General features: G+C 34.9%; 1 protein-coding gene across 1 annotated transcript in view; it reads left to right on the plus strand.

Annotated features, from left to right (window-relative positions):
- LOC136042474 (kinesin-like protein CG14535) overlaps positions 1 to 6,446 on the plus strand; it is a 44,653-nt gene extending 38,207 nt beyond the window's left edge. The window contains exon 6 of the mRNA XM_065727431.1: positions 6,271 to 6,446. The gene's annotated coding sequence lies outside the window, so the exon portion shown is untranslated. The remainder of the gene's footprint in view (positions 1 to 6,270) is intronic.
- Positions 6,447 to 26,310: the final 19,864 nt, after the last annotated feature.

The raw sequence follows: 26,310 nt of genomic DNA on the forward strand, positions 1-26,310 counted from the left end.
ATTTACTCTACTCTCTATTTCTTTATATATTTATTTTAATTCTTTTCTTGGATTTTTATTTATTATCTATTCTTATTTAGTTCTTTTAAGATGCTTCGCAAGGCATAAGCTTTGAAAGACGTTAGTCCTACTTACAAGCTATCCAAAATTTTTACTGAATTCGGTTCCATTGATATTACACAGTGTGATAAAATTAATAAAAAAAAAATAAACTAATTAATTCCTGTTTTTCTTTCCTATAAAGTTCAAGTTATCCTATTACGTTTTTCTTTTTTGTTCTTGTAATTAATGCGTGATCAATATTCTTTCACAGATGAAAGTTTGGAAAATTACCACGGGTCAGTGTTTAAGAAGATTTGAGAAAGCCCATTCGAAAGGTGTCACCAGTATTCATTTTGGAAAGGCCAATTAATCATTATATTTAAATTAGCTCAATAATTTAACTTAATTCAATTAAGTATATTCATTATTATTCAAATTAAGTTAATTAATACTGACAACAATTGGTTGTGTGCTATTTTTTATTGCAGACTACGTTTCGCTGTCTAAAACTAATGCAGTTGTGTGCAAGGACAGGTGAATTTCCTTTTAAAAACTAATTAACTTAATTATTCACGTTAAATTAATTAATACAAACAACTTTTTTTTTTGCAGAAAATATAGTACAGTTGTCATTATGAATTGGGAAAGACAGGTAACTTTCCTTTTAAAAATTACATTTTGAACTAGTACCTGAGCTTGGTGGAAAACAGGAAAAGAAAGTCAAACCACAGAGTATCCCCTTTTGTGAGGAATGGAGAGAAAAAAAATTCATAAAAATTTCAGTTCAGTCTCCCACCCTATGAGACAAAACAACGTAGGCTTACCAAAATGTAGATATAACAGACAAGTACCGATTATTCATTTTAATTTCTGTTCGTTTCTGTTTCATTTGTTCATTGACACCAATTTTTTCATGTTTTTCAAAGTTTTACCTCCCTCTGACACGTTGGAACTTTCCAAAACAGTTTCCTGTGTCCGTACCTGGTAGTGAATGATATACAGATGCATTTTTGCCTGACCTATTGTTTATCATCAAGGCCCATTCGGGCTACACAGTTTCTTTTCTTGGCGCAACAGAAATTTTGTAACGACCTGAAAGTATGTGTGTGTATCTATCTTATCTTTTTAGGAAAGCCATCACCTGGCTTGACAAATTTGAAAATACATATACACTCTCTTCAGACTTCTCTACTATCGACATGTGCTGTATTGTTTTCCAACTCTTATTGAAAAGTAGGAAAAAAAACTTTGGAGTTATTTAATTCCTTCCTACTGTGTTTATAAATGCATTGATTTCAGCTAGTTTTAGGCGATAATGGATATCGATATTGCGGACCACCTATCGATATTAAATATCGAAACGTAAAAATCAAAAACGATTTTTGGGTATTTTCGGGTATTTTCAACTTTTTCTGGTGTCTACTGGTGACCGTCCAGTAGAAGAGATCCAACGTAGAAAATTGTTTCACAAATTGTCGTGAAGAAGAAGAATTTCTTCAATATATTGACTCATACATGCTGATACACAGCATACTTAGCTGTAGCCATTGGCATATCCATTTCTCCAACCGAAACTATGTTTAGTGAGGGTGGACTCTCAAATGTTGCTGATGACCTCCGAGAAGGCTTGGCTAGATAAAATGCCTTCTAGGCTTGTAGGGCCTTTTCACATCACACTCGTCACGATTGCCACATACTTGGATCCAAGTTTTAAGAAATTGCATATTCCTCATTTGGTTTCGGTCTTGTTGGAATATGTATTAACAGATGCAAATCACCAATGCTACTTCACCATCAATATCATCGGTCATACCTCTCCAGATTTTCACTAGGGAGTTTTATTTACAAGAGAAACTGATCTAATCAAGTCGTAAAAGTCTCGTAATATGGGTCATAACATGGATACTTCAAAAAGATTGGTTTTGTATTCTGTTTCTGGATTCATTAAATCCCTTAAGTTTAATGTATCCATCAAAAGTTACGAGCCTGAGAAAACTTGCAAGATTTCCATGAAAAGGCGGAAACTAAAAGTCAAGAAATGTTCATAAAAATTGCACTGGGAGATTTAGCATATCAGAGAACCCTATTATAAGGATTTATAGCTTCCATCTGCAAAAAGTCTCAACTGAAAATAAAGTTCTTATTCCCTATTTTGTGACCAAAAAAATTTTAGGCAATTAAACCCCTCTCCCTACCTCCAATGCTCCTTTTTTGCCCAAGTCATCTGATTTAAATTTTGAGATAGCCATTTTGATCAGTATAGTTGAAGGGTCTAACAACTATGCCTCTTAGGAAGACCTAACCCCCTATAGTCCGTGGGAAAGAATTTTAAGTTATGAGAATTGCCTAGTTTTTACATATAGTATTTATTATCGGGGAAACAAACATTTTATGGCATAATTTTTTCGTTTGGAGGGTCTCCGCGGATGAACTTTCAAAGGGAAACTTTACACGGAGGATTTTACCAGAATTCTTATACGAAATTCCTTATATTTGAATTACTTTTTCATTGGCAATTCAATTTAATATGTGGATTTATTTATTCAGGGCAAACTGCCCGTGGAAAATTTTCAAAGGGGTTGAGGGCGGATAAATCCGTGGGAGAAATCCTCCATTGGGGAATTTTGAGGGAAAACTTTCCTTTGGGACGAGAGAATTTTCCACAAGATATACTTTCTATTGGAAAAATGGGAGGGGAGAATTTACAGGTAGAATTTTCCGCAGAGGGAGGATTTCCGACATGGTTTGAAAAATGATTAGAAATTAAAAGAAAAGCAAGTCTTTTTCAAATAAAAGCAGGCTTTTAAAAAATAATTAGGTGGAATTATCCGCAAGAAATTTTTTTAGGGTGATTTTCAGCGGGGATGGAATTTTCTGGGGGAAGGGGGATATTACGCGGGAAAAACTTTTCAAGGAGGAATTTTTGTCGGGGTGGAGGTGGTGGGGGAAGAGGGATATTACACGGGAGGAACTTTTCAAGGAGGAATTTTCTTGGGGATGGAATTTTCTATGGAGGGAAGAGGCAGATTTGCCAGCATTATTTGAAAACGATCAGAAAAAAACAATTTTTCAGTTTAAATTAAAGAGCAACATTGAAACTTAAAAACGAAAAGAAATTATTACATATATGAGGGGGGATGCCCTGTAGTCAAAACCTCTCTCTTTGCGCTAAATTTTGACTGTTTGTCCCAATTCTTCAAGAATTGTATTTGTTTTTGGGAAGAATAGACATTTATCGGGGAGGGGAATTTTCTATGTGGGAGATTTTGCAAAGGGAGTATTTTCTATGGGAGGGTAGTCTCCGGATGGGAATTTTTAAATGGAAACTATAGGCTTGGGAATTTATCAGAAAAGTATTTGACTAAATATCTGTTTGCCAATTCAATTTCGCCTGCGGAGATATTCCGGAAAAATCGTCCGGGGAAAATTTTCAAAGGGGTTCAAATTATCTGAGGGATTTTTTTATGGGGGGATTTTCTGAAGGATAAATTCTCCATGGGGAGTTCTCCAGGGGAGAATCTTCCCATTTGACATTGGGAGGGGAAAGCTTCTAGGAGAAAAAAAATCCACAGATAGAGGTCTTTCTTTCAAATTAAAGTAGGCTAAAAAGAATTTTCCAGGTGGTATTGTCCTCGAGACATTTATTGGGGGAATTTTCAGCAGGCATGGAATTTTTCTGGGGAAGGAGGATCTTACTTGGGGGAAACTTTAAAAAGAGTAATTTTCGTAGGGATGTTATTTTCTATAGAGGAAGAAGCAGATTTTTCCAGATTATTTGAAAAATGATCAGAAATTGGAAAAGACAACAATTTTTTTCCAGTAAGAGTGAGGAGCAATATTAAAACTTAGAACGGACAAAAATTTACCACTATATAAAGGGGGACGTCCGTTCCTCAATACCTCACTCTTTACGCCAATTTTTTACTTTTGCCCCAATTCTTTAAAAATGACTCCTGAAAGGCAAGGGCCGTTTATTTAGAGCAAAAACTTTATTTTTTAAATACAAAAGACTTTGCATGAATAGCGAAGTATTGAGGAGGGGCTACCCCCTCATGCACAGAATAATTTTGTTTGCTTAAGTTTTAATTTTGCTCCCTTCTTTCCCTTGAAAAAGATATATTGTTTTATTTAGTCACTGGAAGGCAGAACCAATTTTCAGGGGAAAATATTGCCATGTTTCTGATTTTCGATAACTAATAATAGCAAGTAGTTTTATATTTCCTTATCTCGAGCCGGAATAGTTCCAAATCTGGGTTTTTATGACATTGATTCATGTAGCCTAATCGCAGTTTTTTTTTTATATTTTAATATACTCTAGAAAAAAATTGCGCAAAATACTCTTTAATTACAATTTAAGCAACTGAACTTTTGCAAAACCAAGAGTTAATCTGAGCAAAAAACTAATCGGAAATATCGAAATCGATATATCGAATGTCGGAAGTAAAAATATAGATGTATACTTTAAGCAAATTATCGACCAACACTAAATTCAGATAGTGTTTTAATTAGGTTTATTATATTAACAATATTTTTCTTTTTTGTGTAAAGGTGGCTCATTGAAAAAAAAAACTAGACTTGAAAAAAACATTTCTACTTTTCTATATAATGTTGGCACCTGAACATTATTGCTTTGAAAATTACATATTTTTATAGATGGGGTGTGCAATTTTTTTTTTTTTTTTTTTTTGTATGAATTTCAGAATTCATATTCATGCCGTATACTCACTGGAAAGTTTGAGAAAACTTCGGAGGTATTTGGTTAATTCTTTTCTTACTTTTTTTGTAAATGTATTAATGTCAGGAAGTGTCTCTGTTAGGGTTAGTGTTTGAATAACATTTGTTTTTCCTTTCTTGTATGAAAATGGCTCATCTAAGAAAAAAAAAGTAGGCGAAAAAGTTTCCACTTTTCTAAGTAGGTTTTTGTACCTGAATATCTGTTTTTAAATATGTGTATTTTTATAGATGAAATTTTTATAGTTTAAATACTGCTGTACGCATCTTTGAATGTGTCAAGACCACCAAGAAAAGGTAACTTTTGGTAACGATATGACACTTGTTGTGCCCTCAGTTATAGATCACATTTGGTAGAATAAGGATAGTGACACAGTTGACTAGCTAGATAATGATCGTGCAGTTATCTACGTGAACCGATTATTATTATTATTGTTAATATTACCATCGACAAAAACGAACAAATAAAAGAGGGAGTTTTCAAAATCTGTAGATAAACAAAAGTGGGTGCATTGAAAATGATGACATACTTGTATGTAATTTATGGACGTATTTTATGGGGTTTACTGACGTGTCATATATTGCTTACGCAGACGATATTTTCCTTATCAATAGATGCAAATCTTCTTAGTCCCGCACAGTTAAAAGGGCTGAAGAAGGTTTCCTTGATATTGGACTTAATCTGAATCTTGAAAAATGCGAGTATATTTGTTTTAACGGTAGCTTGCCCAATACTCCTCTTTAGATTAAAAATACATCCATTCCCTCTGTTGAAAATCTTGCGGTAGCTCAGTAGATCAACGTTGTGTGTTACAATACAGCCCGAGTCGTTTGATTACTGCTGTCACGAGGTTTGGTGGTGTGTGTGCTATCTGTTGAGAAGTCCCAGCTACTGAAACGTTGATTCAGCCCCATTAATGGCCTTTAAGGATCTCTGTCCTTTATCTTATTTCCGTAGGCCCTGTTTGGTGGTATGTGGGCTATCTGTTATATAGACCTAGCAACTGAAGTGCTGATTTAGCGCCCATTAATGGCTGTAGAGGATCTCTGTCCTTTATCTTATTTCTGTAAGCCTGGTTTGGTGGTTTGTGTGCTATCTGTTAAATAGACCTAGCACCTAAAGCATTGATTCAGCGCCCAGTAATGCCTGTATACGATCTTTGTCCTTTATCTTATTTCCGTAAGCCAGGTTTGGTGGTATGTGTGCTATCTGTTAAAAAAAAAAAAAAATTGCAACTGAAACGTTGATTCAGATTTCATTAATGGCTCTAGAGGATCTCTGTCCTTTATATTATTTTTCGTAATCCAATCTTTCTAATTTTTAGTCTTATTTTAAAATGGAAACCAAAAAGCCCGGTTTTTTTTACCTATTGTTGCTATATCTCATTTTGAGCCAGGAACAGTAATGAAAAGTTTTTTAGCCGCCATGTTTTTCCAAGTAAATATGGTGCTTGTGACTCTTTCTCTGTGACTTGAGCACAATTGACTTAATTTTAGGTCCACGACCAAGACGTCATTGGAATGCACCATCATCCACATCAGAACCTGATCACGACATATTGCGAAGATGGGTTGTTGAGACTCTGGAAACCGTGAAATCTTGGATTGTTCGATATTTATATATTTTGTGAAAAAAGTTCGTTTACTAATACAATTCTTTTATCATTTTTCAACTAGGTCTTATTGATTGTTTCTGCAAAAGGCTATGCTGCGACCATTATGGCGCCCATTATATATATATATATATATATATATATATATATATATATATATATATATATATATATATATATATATATATATATATATATATATATATATATATATATATCAGTTATCTTCTATCAGAGACTGTTGCTGCAGTGAAGGAAGAGGCATTTAAATCATCCTCCACCGCTTGTCCCAGTTTCAGGTAAGCTTTAGCATAGTTGTTTTGTCTTGCCATATTTCTTCCGAGAGATTCATTGGGTTACGAGATATCCAAAAATTTAAAGGATAAGGAATGTTTAACAGATTCATCAGGGTCTAAAAAGTATATTTGGCCATATGCATGTGGTTCAAAATCATCTTCAGGGGGTTTTTATGGCACTTGGTATTAACCAAGTGACATAGCAATCGCAAATTCTGTCGGAATGTCAGTCCCGGTTTTGCTACTTTAGGCACTTCCAGGTAAGCTAGGACGATTAAATCTGGTAGGCGTATCAGGGGCCGGACCAGATTAAATTGTAAATAGTCATTTTCTCGATTTGACCATCGGGAGGGGAGTGGGGGGGCCCGTTAATTCGGAAAAAACAGAAAAAATGAAGTATTTTTAACTTACGAACGGGTGATGGGATCTTAACGAAATGTAATGTTTGGAAGGATATCGTGTCTCAAAGCTGTTATTTTAAATCCCGACCAGATCTCGTGACATTGAGGGGGGAGTTGGAAGGGGGAAACCTAAAATCTTGGAAAACACTTAGAGTGGAGGTATCGGGATGAAACTTGGTAGGAAAAATAAGCGCAAGTCCTAGATAAACGATTGACATAACTGGAACGGATCCTCTCTCTTTGGGGTAGTTGGGAAGGGGGGTTAATTCGGAAAAATTAGAAAAAATGAGGTATTTTTAACTTACAAACGGGTGATCGGATATCAATGAATTTTGATATTCAGCAGGATATCATGTCTCAAAGCTCTTATTTTAAATCCCTACCGGATCTGGTGACATTGGGGGGGGGGGGTCTAAAATCATGGAAAACGCTTAGATTGGAGGGATCGGGATGAAACTTGGTGGGAAAAACAAACAGAAGTCTTAGATACGTGAGTGTTATAATTGGAACGGATCCGCTCTATAGGGTGGTCAGGTTAGTATATCTATTGGGGGGTCAAATATTTGGTAAGTGCCCCCCCCCCCATCAAAACATAAAACATTTCCTTTTGTTTATTACATCTTAAATGTATTTCGACATTTTGGCTTGTACCAAAGCTAATATTCTTCCCTGCAAAAGAAAAGCCTTCCTACGTGCCTGGTAGATTATTATCTAAATATCACTTTTTACTACAGTATCATTTTCTGGCATATATTTTGTTAATTTTCTCTACCTTGGGGTATACTTCCTCCAAATGGTGTCTCTTGCAAGTTCTGAAGGACTGTTAGGGAGCAAGGATGAGTGATACCCCTCCTTCTAAAAACCTGGCCATCTCCCCTAACCAAATTCTCCAAAGTAAATTTGAAGTTGCCCTGACTGAAGACGGTAAATTTTTATGGAGGGTGCCTAGGCCTGGCCTGTTCCTGCATTTAGACAAATCATGAATACTTCCTTTATCTCAATTTCAACCTTGTACGGTCTATATTTTGATAATAAAAATATATATAAGTTGGGATCCTGGCTATCGTATTGCTTTTCAGTCTTTATTTTCCTCTAAGTGTTTTTTGTCGGTAATAAAACCGTACTGGTAATTCAACAACAGATGAGTACCGACATTTTATCGATAGGAGGAACGTGACCTCGTCCAATATCCCCCAAATCACTTTATAAAAAAATAACTTCCAATAGTCAAGGAGCCTTATGAGAAAAATGTTGATATTTAAGGTTAATGATGCTGAATACGAAAAATCAGAGTTACATAGTCGAAAATGGATCCTCCATCTCCATTTCGTCGAATTCCCTAAAATTTGATCACAACTGACAAAAATTCACTTGAAATTAATAATAAATTCCCAACTGCTCCAAAACTGTTCCATTTTTAGTCAAATTAAAGAGAATTATTAATGTTCAATATTCTTTTCCCAAAATTACTTTATCTCTTACTGTTCAATTGTATCTTGGAAAATTGACATAATCTATAGCTTCTTGGGAAATATTTGGATCCATCTGGAAAATTTACTTTAACTAGGTGTATTATTATTAATTGTCTACAAAATGAGCGATCAAGAAACTGTATAACCCTTTTCATTTTTTAACTATCAGTGAAGAGACAGTGATCCAATTTTTTGCTCGGTGACATAGGCAATTATCCATCACGATTTCACTTGTCTTTGTGGATCCCTGTGACTTAGCTGAATAGAAAAACTCTTCCAAAGCAAAATAATCCATGCACGAGCATGCTCCTGCTACTTTAATGGAGCCTGATGCAAGAGATATAATAACTGATGGCAAATTTTCCGCGTAAAACTTATGAAAAAGAAGACATTTCAGAAACAAAATTTGCATAAATGGAGTAGAATCTCTTCTCTTCATCTTCAAATCTTTGTCAGAAAGGAAAGTGTGGTAAGATCTACATAAAGCAAAACATGCAGATGACAGCAAAATACGGAGATCTCATTTAATCAGAGTTTACCATTTAATCAAAATGATCCTTTTAAGACTTTTTTGCCATCTTGCTTCTTTGTAGAGCGTTGCCAACGCAGCTCATGAATGTCTTAAATGATTCAGGAGAATTTGGACCATATTTCGTTTTAAAAAATATTTCTCAGCTGCATGTGACAATAAGGCTGATATTCCTATTTCTAGGATTGGGTGCCAGCCAGTGGTTCTCCACTCTTCCTTTGACCCAGCAGTAGTGGAAGAACCCCTTGAGTCTTTCAAGAAAGCTGTTAGAGAACTAGGACTGAGTTTCCAACGTTGTCACATACGACCAGGCTGTATTTGTACATGCTGTGAGAGTAAAAAGTCCGGCAGTATATTCTGACGTTGTCCTCAGAATGGAGTATCATTATTTTAATGAGCTTTTCGGGTACGATTAGCCACATAATGACGTGCTCTGGTTTAAAAGAGTTGATTTATGAGGCTAGAAATCCACTTGTTTTGTGTATGTCACCATGGCACAATTGGGCTTTTCGTGTGAATAAATCTATCTATCTATGGAATTGATCCGCTCTCCTGCTGGAGATTCTAGCCCACAAGGAGTTTTTTAAGACGTGAGTCTTTGTGAAGCTCACAAAACTGCGACGTACACAATTTTGCTGTTGAAAATACATGACTTGAATGGGAACTTAAAAGCTCTGCAATAGGGTTTTCTGAAGGGCTGAATCTCAGGGTGTAATTTTCAACAAGATTTCTTGACTTCAGTCTGTCAATTGGCCTTTTTAATCATTTTCTTAGTGTCATTTGGTTCCAATATGGGCCATGTCCTAGTTTTTCACTTGCAGGAATTAGTAGTAAGCAATGTCTCCGGTACCAAAATTTTCTTTTCGACCTTTGAAGCACTGAAAAAATTTGTTGAAAAATCCTTTGATTTCCCTCCCTGCTAATTTGTAACTAAATATAACAATTATATTTGATATAAAATCGCGCTTATGTTTTGTCAATAATGCTCTCCATAATCTCCTACCAAATTTGGTTGTCTGTATTCATCTACCCCCTGATTGACTCCCTCATTCTGCCTCCACTAAATAGTAAGCAATGTCTTTGGTACCAATTTTTTCTTTTCCAGCTTTAAAGCACTGAAAAAAAATTTGTTGAAAAATCCTTTGACTTTCCTCCCTGTTAATTTTTTTGTTATATTAAATATTTAAAATTGTTGCAATACAGATTTTGGTCGTACAACGCAAATGATTTGTTTGTGGTAATAATAAATAATAATTAGTTCATTATTGTTAATAATAAATAATTAATAATTAACGAAAAGAATAATTAATTGGTAGGTGTTTATAACTTCCAACCCATCAGTAACCTTCAGATCTGAAAATAGTCGTATGACGTAACGCTAATGGTACATGAAACTATAGGAAGCCAATCAGTAATTAATAATTAACGAAAAGAATAATCAATTGGTAGGTATTCATAACTTCCAACCAATCAGTAACCTTCATATCTGAAAATAGTCGTATGACGTAACGCTAATGGTACATGAAACTGTAGGAAGCAGTTTACAACTGATGGTAATTCAGGTTTACAATGATCCCTTTAATAATTGAGGACTTTGTTATACTAACAGGGGATCGATTTGATGTACAATCGCACTCATGTTTTGCCAATAATGCTCTCCATTATATCCTACCAAATTTTTTTGTCACTATTCATCTCCCCCTGATTAACCTTGACTACCTCATTCTGCCTTTGCTAAATTCTCCAATTATACCAGAATAAAAATCTATTTCTCTAGCGGGAAAACAATCGCTAAACATATACCTACAACATAGTCTTTTTTCACGCCCATGTTCATCGCTCAAAAGGACGCATGCCTGAAGCCGTGGCTAGTTTAGACCATTGCTCTAATGGTAACCCACCACTAGAGTATTGTTGGTATGATTTTTATACCAACAATATAGTCCTTTTCTCAGTCTTGTTCTTTTTAGTCTTTGTTTGTATAGTTCTTCATTCAGTCTTTGACCTATCAAACAGTTCGTGGTAACGAACTGTAGTAAGGAGCGACCCGGCTAAATAGTAACCAAAACCCTAAAAAATGGAATTTTGGTATCAATAGCTGCATCAAAAGAATTGCATTTTAATGCTGATTTTAAATATATAAGTTTCATCGAGTTTAGTCTTACCCATCAAAAGTTACGAGCCTGAGAAAATTTGCGTTATTTTAAAAAATAGGGGGAAACACCTGCTAAAAGTCATAGAATCTTAACGAAAATCACACCATCAGATTCAGCGTATCAGAGAACCCTACAGTAGAAGTTTCAAGCTCCTATCTACAAAAATGTGGAATTTTATATTTTTGCCAGAAGGCACATCACGGATGCGTGTTTATTTGTTTGCTTGTTTTTTGTTTTTTTTTTTCCAGGGGTGATCGTATCGACCCAGTTGTCCTAGAATGTTGCGAGAGGGCTCATTCTAACGGAAATGAAAAGTTCTAGTGCCCTTTTTAAGTGACCAAAAAAATTGGAGGGCACCTAGGCCCCCTTCCACTCACATTATTTTCCCAGAGTCAACGGTTCAAAATTCTGAGATAGCCATTTTATTCGGCGTAGTCGAAAAACCTTATAACTATGTCTTTGGGGACGACTTACTCCCTCACAGTCCCCATGGGAGGGGTTACAAGTTCAAAACTTTGACCAGTGCTTAAATATAGTAATGGTTATTGGGAAGTGTACAGGCGTTTTCAGGAGGATTTTTTGGTTGGAGGCAGGGGTTGAGAAGAGGGGGATATGCTGGGGGAACTTTCCATCGAGGAATTTGTCATAGGGGAAGAAAATTTCCATGAAGGGAGCGCAGGATTTACTAGCATTACTTAAAAAAAAACAATGAAAAAATAAATATGAAAAGTTTTTTTTTTTCAGCTGGAAGTAAGCAGCAGCATTAAAACTTAAAACGAACAGAAATTATTACCCATATGAGGGGCTCACCTCCTCCTAATACCTCACTCTTTGCGCTAAAGTATTTTTAGCAATTTCAACTATTTATTCTGCGGCTTTTGTGAGTCAGGGGTCATTCTTAATGAATTGGGACAAAATTTAAGCTTTAGTGTAAAGAGCGAGGTACTGACGAGGGGGCGAACCCCCTCATATATGTAATAAAAACATGAGAATACAAAAGTTCTTTACGTAAGCTAATTTATAAGTTACGTATATCTTTTAATTATAAAAAGATTCGTAGAAAATTAAAAGTTCTAGTTGCCTTTATAATTAACCGAAAATCGGAGGGCAACTAGGCTTCCTCCCCCGCTCTTTTTTCTCATAATCATTCGATCAAAATTATGAGAAAGCCATTTAGCCAAAAAAAAAAAACAAATATACAAATTTCGTTTTAATTATTCCTCTGTGGAGAGCCAAAATCAAAACATGCATTGATTCAGAAACGTTCAGAAATTAAATAAAAAAACAAGTTTTTTTAAATGAAAGTAAGGAGCGACATTAAAACTCAAAACGAACAGAAATTACTCCGTATCTGAAAGGGGCTTTTCCTTCTCAACGCCCCGCTCTTTACGCTAAAGTTTTTTACTGTTTTAAAATGTAGAGTTAAGAGAAAGAGTCAAACTTTAGCGTAAAGAGCGGGGCGTTGAGAAGGAAAAGCCCCTTTCATATACGGAGTAATTTCTGTTCGTTTTAAGTTTTAATGTCGCTCCTTACTTTCATTTAAAAAACTTGTTTTTTTTTATTTAATATGGATCAAAACCAGTTTATATTGGTTGGTCTATTTACAGAGGATTATTGTTTGGATATTTATTTCATTGCGCAACAATTAAAATTGAGTACAATGCTGTATAGTGCTGTGAACAATTTGCTTTCGATAATTGGATAATTAAAATCGTGTACGCAACTATTGAAGTTGTGGAACGTGCTGTATAGTTCTGTGAACAATTAGCTTTGAATAATTGGATATTTTGGATAATTAAAATTGTGTACGCAACTTGTGAATATTGCTACCTGATTTGCTATTGCTCTTAGTGACAACTACTGTGGCCCCGCCCAAGAATTTTGATGAAATTTGATTATTTCACCGGATGATGCCAGGTGAAAGACACGTCTTGAATCCCGTGTTGAATTTCATTTCGCGGGCTATTGGTGGCTCTGGTGGGTCTGTACCCTTAATTTATCTTGTTCATGTAATTCGGTTGCAGTTTCATAACATACAATGTCTCTGCCCTTGATTAGACACCACTACTTGTTCATTTACAACGAAATTAAAAAATGTGGCATCATTTTCCAGTAGGGCGATAAAAATTAGCTGAAGAAACTTTTTTCACCAATAATAATAAAAATCCAAACATTGTTGCCTTGTACATTACGATGTGTAAAAGGTAGAATTATCCCAGATGAAGAGATTACTTCAGATGACGTTTTACATTCAAGGGCTGTACTGTCTCTAGGCATTAAGATGGACGCGGTTCCGGGTCGACTTAACCAATCCAGACTTCTAGTAAATATGCCCGGAGTATTCTACGGATAATTTTCTGAAATTTGTGGATCTGGAAATAGTTTTATACCTATTGTAATTAAAGCTGTTGGGGAGAGAGACTTTCTAAAGTCACTTGAGTTACAAATTTCATAGGGTGGCTGAAGGTCAAGCTGTAGCCTCTTCAGCTCTCTTATGGTAATTACCCCCTATGGGATAGAGACTCAGTTTAATAATCAACATAAGGATTTTCAACATTTTTTTTATTTGACAGCTTAATGTGGACCGACGCTTTGTTTTTAATTAGTGAAAGATCAATTAAGATTATTTCTTCTTGTTTTTTTTTTTATGCGGTGGACGTAAGAAGTGAATTCAGCTCTCTTAGAGTGTATGAGGATAGTCTTTTTGAAATAGATATTATCTTAAGCTTTTCAGAAGCAAATCTAACCAAATCCATTTTTGCTTTCTTTTTTTATCCTGCTGTCATAAGAATTTGATGCAGGAACTAGAGTATGTCGAAAAACGGGCAACCAGGATCATCCTAGGTAATAGAGACATTTCCTATAGCAATGCCCTAGCAAACCTTGAGCTCCAAATTCTTCAACTCCGTTTGGGTGAACTTATCCTGAAGTTTGGCAAAATGCTGCTGTCTAACCGTGCTCATCGTGAAATTTTGTCCACAGAAGCCCCAACAGTCAGCCCTACGAGACAGAAACTAAAACTTTTGCCTGTGTGTCCTCGGACAAACCGCTACCAGAACTCTTTCGTCCCTTTTTTACGTCAATATATAATATTGCATAAAAAAATGTTTTATATTTCAACTTCAAATTAGCCATGTGAACTACAATTTTCTTTTTAAATCAAACTTTCTCTCTCTCTCTATCTCTCTCTCTCTCTCTCTCTCTCTCTCTCTCTCTCTCTCTCTCTCTCTCTCTCTCTCTCTCTCTCTCTCTATTACAGCCCTAAACTTTGTAAATGTGTTTGTGCAAAAAGTATAAATGCAGAAAATGTATTTTAAAAAAGTTGCCCTTTATGCAGGGCCGTATCCAGGAAATTTTTTTCCGGGGTGTTTTACACAAGGATTTTTTTCGGGGGGAGGAAGGAGGGGGTGATCTATACAACAAAATCCTCAGGAAGCGCATAAGCCTGTGGGCATATGGTTGAAAACTTGTCTCGTGAATTTATTATTTTAGTTCATTTCAATTTTTGCTTGAGAATTTGGTTTACCTTTTGAAGTCAATTTTTTTTCTTTTTGAAACTGCCAACTATTATACTAATATTATTTTTATTGGGTTTTCCTTTGATTTACTAATACCAAGGCTACCTCTTTTTTGACGAAGCCAAGTTGGATTTTAATACCATTAACTTGGTGGTATATTCTATTATAGTTTGTTGTAGAACCCAGTGGTTCTAATCCTTTTCAAGTCAACCAGCCTCCTCCCCACTTTTTTCAACCCCAGACGTGAGCCCCCCTAATAGAAGCTATTGTAATAGTCATGTTTAGAGTACAAAAAAGCTAAAAAAAGAAAACAAACATAACGAAAATTTGATATATACATTACAAATATGTTTTAACCTAAAATACATTTTTTTTTTCAGACAGTTTGGTGAAGTGAGGGGAGATATTTGATAAAACTACTCTAAATTTATTGCTGGCATCTAGGTATTAGGCTTTATTATCTTCCATGGTATTTAGGCTTCATTGATGCTAGGGCCGAAAATCCTCGGTTACATTGTAACTTGTGAAGAAGTAACAATTTGCAGTTTGACATGGGCGACACTGTATTTTTGGGAGCCCAATCCAAAAGGATTTGGATTTAAAGGTTGAATAAGCCTCCTGAGGGCCGCTAAATACCTGTTTTTAGGCCCGCTAAAACTGCTTTTAGGGTCGTTTCTTATGGGCCGTTTGAAACTGTTTTAAGGGTCGCTAAAACTACGTTTTTATTGTAGTCATAGAGGAATTCAATATTTTACATTTAATGCTTAGCGTTATGAATGGATTAAAGACAAAATGATAGCTCAAGAGGCCTTCAGTTTTATTGGCTGTTATGTTTCTGTTTTCAAGTGCAAATTTCTACCTGCCAAAAAATTAAAATAAATTGACTTACTTCAACTCTTAGAACTTATAAGCTTCAGCCTAATTTATGTATTTATGAATTCTGAGCAAACAAACAGATAAGTAAATTCAAAATAAGTTTCTTTATAAAACCTTTATAAATAAAAATTTTCATTATGGCTTATCTTCATTTACTCTACTCTCTAGTTCTTTATATTTTCATTTTAATTATTTTCTTGGATTCTTATTTATTATCTATTTTTATTTAGTTCTTTTAAGATACTTCGCAAGAAACAAGCTTTGAAAGACGTTAGTCCTACTTACAAGCTATCCAAAAAATTTCTGACTTCGGTTCCCTTGATATTACACAGTGTGATAAAATTAATAAATAAAATTAACCAATTAATTTCGGTTTTTCTTTCCAATAAAGTTCAAGCTATCCTATTACGTTTTTCTTTTTTGTTCTTCTAATTAATGTGTGATCAATATTCTTTCACAGGTGAAAGTTTGGAAAATTACCACGGGTCAGTGTTTAAGAAGATTTGAGAAAGCCCATTCGAAAGGTGTCACCAGTATTCATTTTGGAAAGGACAATTCGCATATTTTGACGTCTTCATTTGACATGACTATTCGTATTCATGGATTTAAATCTGGCAAAACACTAAAGGAGTTTCGAGGTCACTCTTCATTTGTTAATGAAGCGATTTTTTCATCTGATAACCATTACAGTATTAGGTATATCGCTGTTTCTTCGGACAAATGATATTAAATTGATAATAATAACACAAATTAATAGATAGTTAATGATAAATAAAAAGTGAATAGATAATTAATTGAAAATAAAATTAAAGAAAATAAAATTTAAAATACTCTGATACGCTTTATAAAATAAATTAGAGACCTTGTGTCCTGTGGTGGCGCAGTGGGTTTGACCTTAGCTTGGTATTACAGGACCAAGAGATCGACGCATGCTGCAGGAATGCACTGCAGGGCCGACGCAGGGACCTTAGTAGTCAAGAAGCGTCGTTAATCAGATATAATACAAAATGAATTCGATTATATAGAATAACATATACATTTTGCATGTTGACCAATAGTCCGTGTAGCGCAAATGACTATTCTAAGCCATGGGCTGGGAGTGCTGTGCGGGGTTAAGATAGCCATTACATTATCAGGCACATCCCTGTTTTTTGGACGAATGATATTAGACTGATAATAATAACACAAATTAATAAATAGTTAATGATAATAAAAAGTAAATTAATAATTCATTAAAAATAAAATTAAAAAAATAGAATTTAAAATAACCCGATTTGCTTTATGAATAAATTAGACTAAATAGAATAACACATACATTTTACATGTTGACCAATACTTTGCGTAGCCCAGGTGACTATTCTAAGCCATGGGCTGGGAGTGCTGTGCGGGGTTCAGATAACCATTACATTATCAGATGCATCGCTGTTTTTTTTTCCGATAAATGATATTAAATTCATAATAATAACACAAGTTAATAAATAGTTATTGATAATTAAAAAGTAAATAAATAATTAATTTAATTTTTTTAAATAACCTAATACGCTTTATAAAATAAATTAAATTAAATAGAATAATACATTTTGCATGTTGACCAATAGTCCGTGTAGCGCAGGTGCCTTTTCCAAGCCTTAGACCGGGAGTTCTGTGTAGCGTTCGGAGCTGATCATCCGACTTTTCACTCTTTCCGTAAAAACCACCGAGGTTAGACCCTTTATACTTTCTAGGAATAAGCTGAAAGCTGGGTGCTAGGAAAAAAAATACGAAAAAATTAAAGTGTTGCTCTCGCAACACAATTAGATTAAACAGAATAACACATACATTTCTCATGTTGATCAATAGTGCGCATTGCGCAGGTGCTTAATCCAAGCTTTAGACCGGGAGTGCTTTGTGGGGCTTGGAGCAGATCATCCGGCTTTTCAGACTTTCCGTAAAAACCGCAGAGGTTAGACCCTTAACGTTATCTAGGAATAAGGTAAAATCTGGGTGCTCGGAAAAAAAACACGACAAAACCAAAGTGCTGCTCTCGCAACACAATTAGATTAAATAGAATAACACATACACTTCTCATGTTGATCAATAGTGCGCGTTGCGCAGGTGCCTATTCCAAGCTTTAGACCGGGAGTGATGTGTGGGGTTCGGAGCAGATCATCCGACTTTTCACACTTTTCGTAAAAACCGCAGAGGTTAGACCCTTGACACTTTCTAGGAATAAGCTGAAATTTGGGAGCTAGAAAAAACAAAAACATGACAAAACTAAAGTGTTGCTCTTGCAACACAATTTTGATTAAATAGAATAACACATACATTTTGCATGTTGACCAATAGTCCGCGCTGCGCAGGTGCCTATTCCAAGCCTTATACCGGGAGTGCTTTGTGGGGCTTGGAGCAGATCATCCGGCTTTTCACACTTTCCGTAAAAACCGCAGAGGTTAGACCCTTAACGTTATCTAGGAATAAGCTAAAATCTGGGTGCTAGGAAAAAAAAACACGAGAAAACCAAAGTGTTGTTCTCGCAACACAATTAGATTAAATAGAATATCACATACATTTCGCATGTTGACCAATAGTCTGCGTTGCGCAGGTGCCTATTCCAAGCTTTAGACTGGGAGTGCTGTGCGTGGTTTGAAGCAGACGATCCGACTTTTCACACTTTCCGTAAAAACCGCAGAGGTTAGACCCTTAATATTATCTAGGAATAAGCTGAAATCTGAGTGATAGGAAAAAAAAAAAAAAAACACGACAAAACCAAAGGGTTGTTCTCGCAACACTATTAGATTAAATAGAATAACACATACGTTTCGCATGTTGACTAATAGTCCGCGTTGCGCAGGTGCCTATTCCAAGCTTTAGATCGGGAGTGCTGTGCGGGGTTTTGGAGCAGATCATTCAAAGCTACCCATGCTGTCACCCAAGATCTCTCCTAATACATACTTTGAAGCTAGGTCAACTCGGGCTGAGCTTACCCGCTAATACCGCTATATGAGCTTATACCGCTAACCCGCGTTTCAAATCACCTAACCAGCGGTACCGGGATTTGAACTCCTGCCCTAATGTACACAGCAGCTCAGGTTTGGCCTGCCATCCACTTGTAAAATAAATTAAGGAAGATAAAACAATAAATAATATATAAAAAAGACTAAGCTAATAAATAACATAGGTTGATAGCTTAAACTTTCCTAAAAACCATACCATAAGATAATCTGTGGGGTTCATAATTAAAGTGGATTCAGTCAGTTTTATAGCATATCCATGAAACCTGTGGTAGCACAGTAGATTGATTCTCTGCTTTGATTCCCTCTGCCACGAGGTTTGGCAACAGGCTTGCTACCTGTCCTTTAATAGAAGACCCAGCGACTGAAACGTCGAGTAACCCGTCGACATCTTGCGCAGTGCCATCAAAGGGTTTGGAGGATCTTCATCTCTTATCATTTTATTCTATTTGATGAGACAGTAGGATCCTATTGGTGGCACACTATATCCTATTTATGGCACATGAGAGATTGACGGTAGCCTTGCGACACCTTACGTGCCATCATGGGCCATGGAGGATCTTCATCTTTTATCTTTTTATACTATTTGATGACACAGTAGGACCCTATTGGTGGCACATTATATCCTATTTATGGCACATTAGTCATTGACAGTACCCTTGCGACGCTTTATCTGCCATCATGGGCCATGGAGGATCTTTATCCTTTTATCCTATTGATGGCTTAATAGGACCCTGTTGATGACGTAATAATATATATGGAACATTAAGCGTCAACAGTGTCCTGTCGACACTCTATGTGCCATCACCGGCTCTGGAGAATCTTCATCCTTTTATTCTGTTTGATGGTATAATAGTATCCTATTGATCAAACACAAGGAGTTGACAGTATCCTTCCGTCGTCTTATGTGCTATAAATGGCTTTGGTGGGTCTTTACCCTTAATTTATATTGTTCATGTAATTCGGTTGCAGTTTCATACCATGCAATGTCTCTGCCCTTGATTAGACACCACTGCTTGTTCATTTACAACGAAATGGAAATTAGAAAATATGGCGTCATTTTCCAGTAGGACGATAAAAATTAGCTGAAGAAACTTTTTTTCACCAATAATAATAAAAATCCAAACATTGTTGCCTTGTACATCACGATGTGTAAAAAGTAGAATTATCCCCATGGATGTTACTAAGAAACAGCTTTTTAGTATTTGTTTATATTTTCCCTTTTTCATTTTTCCCCACTTTCATTTCCCATTTAATTTTGTTATTTGTGGTTTTTTCCCTTTTCTTGTTTTCCTTTTTCTGTTTGGTCTATTTTGGGTTACTTTGTTTTTCCCTTTTCTTCTTTTCTTTCTCGTTGATAAAGGCTTCCAAACGTGAAGCTGAAATATTCAGAATTTTATTATATTGGAGAAAAAAAGTTTTTGTTTTTTTCCATTACCTTATTGGAAAATTTTACCAGTTTTTCTATATTTTCGCTTCTCTTCACTGTGAATAATTTTCCTCTCTTATCACCTACTTCCGTACTGATGAAAGTCCATATCCCTTGTAGCCAGCTTTACAGTAAGTGGGTGTCAGTTCGTATTATTCCACATTATTTCATTCGTTATTCCACGTATTCCACATAAGTTTATACGTTTTACTATTATTTCCTATATGTTTTCTAGTATTATGTCATATGAGGTCTTGTATCGTTTCAAATTTTGTATTTAAAAATTTTAATAATTCCTGTCTCCTCTCATTTTCATATCACATCCCATATTAAATTTTGACAATACTGTTGACCCAATGTTACTATTTCTAATTTTGCTTGTTAAATATTCTTCATTATTAATTATAGTTTATTATAATAATAATAATTACTTCTTGTATTATATAGAATTGTTTTATGTTACATTATCGGACTATTACTATATTACTTAATAATTATATTCATTTTTTTTTATTTTATAGTGTTAATTATTTCTTATTTCTTTATTATTAACATTTCTTGTTTTTTAGTTCTATCATATCCTTAGTTTTAATCATTGATAATTATGTTACTTGTATGCAATCAATGGTATCTGTAATTCATATTGTTAAAATTCTAATTTTACAGTGATGTAAAATTTGATTTAAAAGTGATGTACTTTTTTGATTAAAAGTGATGTACTCTAATTTGATGTAAAAGTGAAATAAAATTGTGTTTCGCATATTTCTAAGTTTTTGGCGTAAATAGCCAAACAGAAAGTACATAAAAAAAGAAATATGACCCATTTTTAAACTGAAAATTAGTCAAAAAATTAAAATTTTAATTTTTCGTACGTTGTTTGTAGAATTGTAAAGTTTTCTGTTTAGAAACTAAACGTTTGGAAATTTTGATTCAACTTGTACTCTCTTTTCAAGTCCCATTATTGTGTCAGTATTTTTCTAAATTTTTTTCATAAAATTCAAATCGTCCTCGTAAACATGGGTGGACAGAGGTCTAGCTTTAAGAAGAAGCAAATAATTTTTACAAAATGTGTTTTTGTGGTCAAGCAGTAAGGTGCCTTCTTTTATGTTCGCGCTTTTTTCTTGCCCTGGGCAACTTTCAGACAGCCCAATTTAAAGAAGTAGGTGGTGTTAGCTCGCGAGTTTTTTTTTTTAAGTCTATATGTCTTCACTGCCCTTTTAGGAGATCCGTTTGATAAGTCCAAGAGGGATAAGCGAACCCTTTGTTGACAGGCAATTTATTAGCTTTTCTTTAGAAATTCAAGAAAATTCCAGGAGGGAGGGGTCAGAAGCATAAAAACAAACACACAAATCTTATTTTTTTAAATAATTTTCTTTTAGGGATCTCTTAGTCGCATAGAATGATACAGGGGAGAGACGATGATGATGAACAGCCCTTCCCTTCTCAAAAACAAATATTATCTTATCTGTTGTGTTTTATTGGCCTTTCCGTATAAAACTGACTCAAGCTACGACACTTCTTATCCTTGTGATTTTAATTTATATATTTTCTTATTGATAAACTTGTCAAATCATAAAATGTAATCTGAAGATCTGAAACCCTTTCTCTATTTCATATACCATTAGTTTTTATCCGTAGTCGCATAGAATTGTAGCAAAACACTTTTTCTTCTAGTGCTTCCAATGACGGAACAGTGAAAATTTGGAGTCTCAAGTCAGGTAAATGTACGGCCACCTTTAAGACACTAGGCGGAGTCACAGTATTAGATGTCACTGTCAACGGTATAATTCCACTGCCGAAGAACCCTGAACAATTTGTTGTCTGCAATAAAACTAGTAGAGTTGTTATTATGAATATGCAAGGACAGGTACACTTCCTTTTTAAAACAAATTAAATAATTTACTTTAATCATTGTATTTAAATTAGCTCAATAATTTAACTAAATTCAATTAAGTATATTCATTATTATTCAAATTAAGTTAATTATTACTGACTACAATTTGTTGTATGCAAAAAATATAGTACAATTGTTATTATGAGTATGCGAGGACAGGCACATTTTGTTTTTTAAACTGAATTAAATTTTACATTGCAGACTACAATTCGCTGTCTAAAATGAAACTAATGCAGTTGTGTGCAAGGACAGGTGCATTTCCTTTTAAAAACTAATTAAATTAATTAACTTAATTATCCAAGTTAAATTAATTAATGCAAACAACTTTTTTTGTTTGCAAAAAATATAGTACAGTTGTCATTATGAATTGGGAAAGACAGGTAACTTTCCTTTTAAAAGTTACATTTTGAACTAGTACCTGAGCTAGGTGGACAACAGGAAAAGAAAGTCAAACTTCGGAGTATGCTCTTTTGTGAGGAATGGAAAGAAAACAAAATTCATGAAAATTTCAGTTCAGTCTTCCCAGCTATGAGACAAAACAATGTAGGCTTATCAAAATGTAGAAATAACAGACAAGTACCAACTATTCATTTTAATTTCTGTTCGTTTCGGTTTCATTTGTTCATTAACAGCAATTTCTGTTCGTTTTTAGTTTGAAAACGAACCAATTTACCATTTAAACCAATGAGTATGAGTGAGAGTGCGTTATTAAGCATATTGTCACCTAACTTCCTTATTTCAAAAGCTCATGTAGCCAAACTAATTTAGTCATTATTTTTTAGTCACTTCCTATCTATTTAAATATACCAAAGAAGGTTAAATCTTAATCTAGATTTACTTTGAATTATTAGGCTTATTATGCTAAAATTATTATTAGGCTTGAATTATTAGGCTAGATTACTTTGAATAATGTAGGCTTACCAATGTAGGCAAATTATATTCTGAACTAGCATCTGAGCTTGGTGGACATCAGGAAAAGAAAGTCAAACCTCAGAGTATCCACTTGTGAGGAATGGAAAGAAAAAATATCTCATGAAAATTTTATTTCAGTCTCCCCAGCTATGAGACAAAACAATGTAGGCTTACCAAGACTATTTTAATTTTGATTCGTAGCTGGTTTAATTTTTGAATTACTAATTTTACAGATTGTTTTAGTTAATTTTTAAGTGATTTTGATTGACAATAACTTAATAAGATTGATTGACGCAATTAAATGGATTTAATTTGATTTCCCAATGACAAATGCACATTTGACTCGTTTTAGCTCCCGCTTCGGAATGGCATGTGATTATTGTCAGTTAAAGATTAGTGATTGGCTGGGCGTTATTGACATAGACAATTATATAGGTATGCTAGTTCGCTCTGACTGATTTCGGTTTTCAAAACTTGTCAAAGTTCACTCAAATAATCTTTTCTAATTATATTATTGATTGTGTTCTAATTTCTAGATTTAACTGATTTGACATCTGAGTCACTCATTTCTGAATTTATTGGCTGACAGAAATCAGTTAATCTTAGCTTTGATGTACAATTTTTACATTTTTAAAGCATATTTTCATTTATTTTTTTAGATAGTGAGGTCTTTCACGTCAGGTAAAGGAGAAGGTGGTGATTTCGTTGCGTGCGTTGTGTCTCCCCGTGGCGAGTGGATCTATTGCGTTGCTGAAGATCATGCGCTGTATTGTTTCCAACTCTTACTGGAAAGTTTGAAAAAACTTTGGAGGTATTTAATTCCTTCCTACTGTGCTTATAAATCCATTGATTTCAGCTAATGTTGGGCGATAATGGATATTGGTATTTCGGACCAAATATCGATATCAAATATCGAAACGTAAATATTGATATCAAAATGGATTTTTTTTTTTTTTTTTTTAATATTATCAGATTTTTCTGGTGTCTACTGGTGAAAGTCCACTTTAAGAGATCCAACATAGAAAATTGTTTCTAAATGGCCAAGAAGAGGAAGAATTTCTTCAATATAGTGACTCATACATACTGATACACAGCATGTATAGCTGTAGCCATTGGCATAGCTGTTCTCCAACCGAAACTACGTTTAGTGAGGGTGGATTCTCAAATGTTGCTGAGGACCTCCGAAAGGCTTGGCTCGATAAAATGCCTTCTAGGCTTGTAGGGCCTTTTCACATCGCACTCGTCACTATCGCCACATACTTGGATCCACGTTTCAAGAAATTGCATATTCCCCATTTGGATTTGGCCTTTCTGTAATATGTGTGAACAGATACAAGTGTCGTGACAATTCCTTCGATTCGGCCACTACAGGATCAAGCCAGTCTATGGGTGGGGCGGGTTGAAGTTTCACTATTTAATGTAAGGCCTTCACCATCCTGTGGTATCTGGCACCATCTTATGACTCAATGCAAGGCCTTCACCACTGCGACTTCATTATCAGTATCATTGCTCCAGATTTTCAGTATGGAGTTTTTAGTTACAAGAGAAACTAATAAAATCAAGTGGTAAAAGTCTCGTAATATGGGTATTGGAAGTAGTCATAAGCTTGATATCCCTTCCTGTCACCAATGAACCTTTTGAGAGTGGATTCAAAGTCTGATCAGTTAATCAAACAGTTTGTGGTACATTTTGTTTTTTAAACTGAATTAAATTTTGTCATCTGCATGTTTTGCTTTATGTAGATCTTACCACACTCTCCTTTCTGACAAAGATTTGAAGATGAAGAGAAGAGATTCTACTCCATTTATGGAAATTTTGTTTCTGAAATGTCTTCTTTTTCATAAGTTTTACGCGGAAAATTCGCCATCAGTTATTATATCTCTTGCATCAGGCTCCATTAAAGTAGCAGGAGCATGCTCGTGCATGGATTATTTTGCTTTGGAAGAGTTTTTCTATTCAGCTAAGTCACAGGGATCCACAAAGACAAGTGAAATCGTGATGGATAATTGCCTATGTCACCGAGCAAAAAATTGGATCACTGTCTCTTCACTGATAGTTAAAAAATGAAAAGGGTTATACAGTTTCTTGATCGCTCATTTTGTAGACAATTAATAATAATACACCTAGTTAAAGTAAATTTTCCAGATGGATCCAAATATTTCCCAAGAAGCTATAAATTATGTCAATTTTCCAAGATACAATTGAACAGTAAGAGATAAAGTAATTTTGGGAAAAGAATATTGAACATTAATAATTCTCTTTAATTTGACTAATAATGGAACAGTTTTGGAGCAGTTGGGAATTTATTATTAATTTCAAGTGAATTTTTGTCAGTTGTGATCAAATATTAGGGAATTTGACGAAATGGAGATGGAGGATCCATTTTCGACTAAGTAACTCTGATTTTTCATATTCAGCATCATTAACCTTAAATATCAACATTTTTCTCATAAGGCTCCTTGACTATTGGAAGTTATTTTTTTTATAAAGTGATTTGGGGGATATTGGACGAGGCCACGTCCCTCCGATCGGTAAAATGTCGGTACTCATCTGTTGTTGAATTACCAGTACGGTTTTATTACCGACAAAAAACACTTAGAGGAAAATAAAGACTGAAAAGCAATACGATAGCCAGGATCCCAACTTATATATATTTTTATTATCAAAATATAGACCGTACAAGGTTGAAATAGAGATAAAGGAAGTATTCATGATTTGTCTAAATGCAGGAACAGGCCAGGCCTAGGCACCCTCCATAAAAATTTACCGTCTTCAGTCAGGGCAACTTCAAATTTACTTTGGAGAATTTGGTTAGGGGAGATGGCCAGGTTTTTAGAAGGAGGGGTATCACTCATCCTTGCTCCCTAACAGTCCTTCAGAACTTGCAAGAGACACCATTTGGAGGAAGTATACCCCAAGGTAGAGAAAATTAACAAAATATATGCCAGAAAATGATACTGTAGTAAAAAGTGATATTTAGATAATAATCTACCAGGCACGTAGGAAGGCTTTTCTTTTGCAGGGAAGAATATTAGCTTTGGTACAAGCCAAAATGTCGAAATACATTTAAGATGTAATAAACAAAAGGAAATGTTTTATGTTTTGATGGGGGGGGCACTTACCAAATATTTGACCCCCCAATAGATATACTAACCTGACCACCCTATAGAGCGGATCCGTTCCAATTATAACACTCACGTATCTAAGACTTCTGTTTGTTTTCCCACCAAGTTTCATCCCGATCCCTCCACTCTAAACGTTTTCCATGATTTTAGACCCCCCCCCCCCAATGTCACCAGATCCGGTAGGGATTTAAAATAAGAGGTTTGAGACATGATATCCTGCTGAATATCAAAATTCATTGATATCCGATCACCCGTTTGTAAGTTAAAAATACCTCATTTTTTCTAATTTTTCCGAATTAACCCCCCTTCCCAACTACCCCAAAGAG

Source organism: Artemia franciscana, unplaced genomic scaffold (assembly GCF_032884065.1).
Source record: "Artemia franciscana unplaced genomic scaffold, ASM3288406v1 Scaffold_1338, whole genome shotgun sequence".
NCBI lineage: Eukaryota > Metazoa > Arthropoda > Branchiopoda > Anostraca > Artemiidae > Artemia > Artemia franciscana.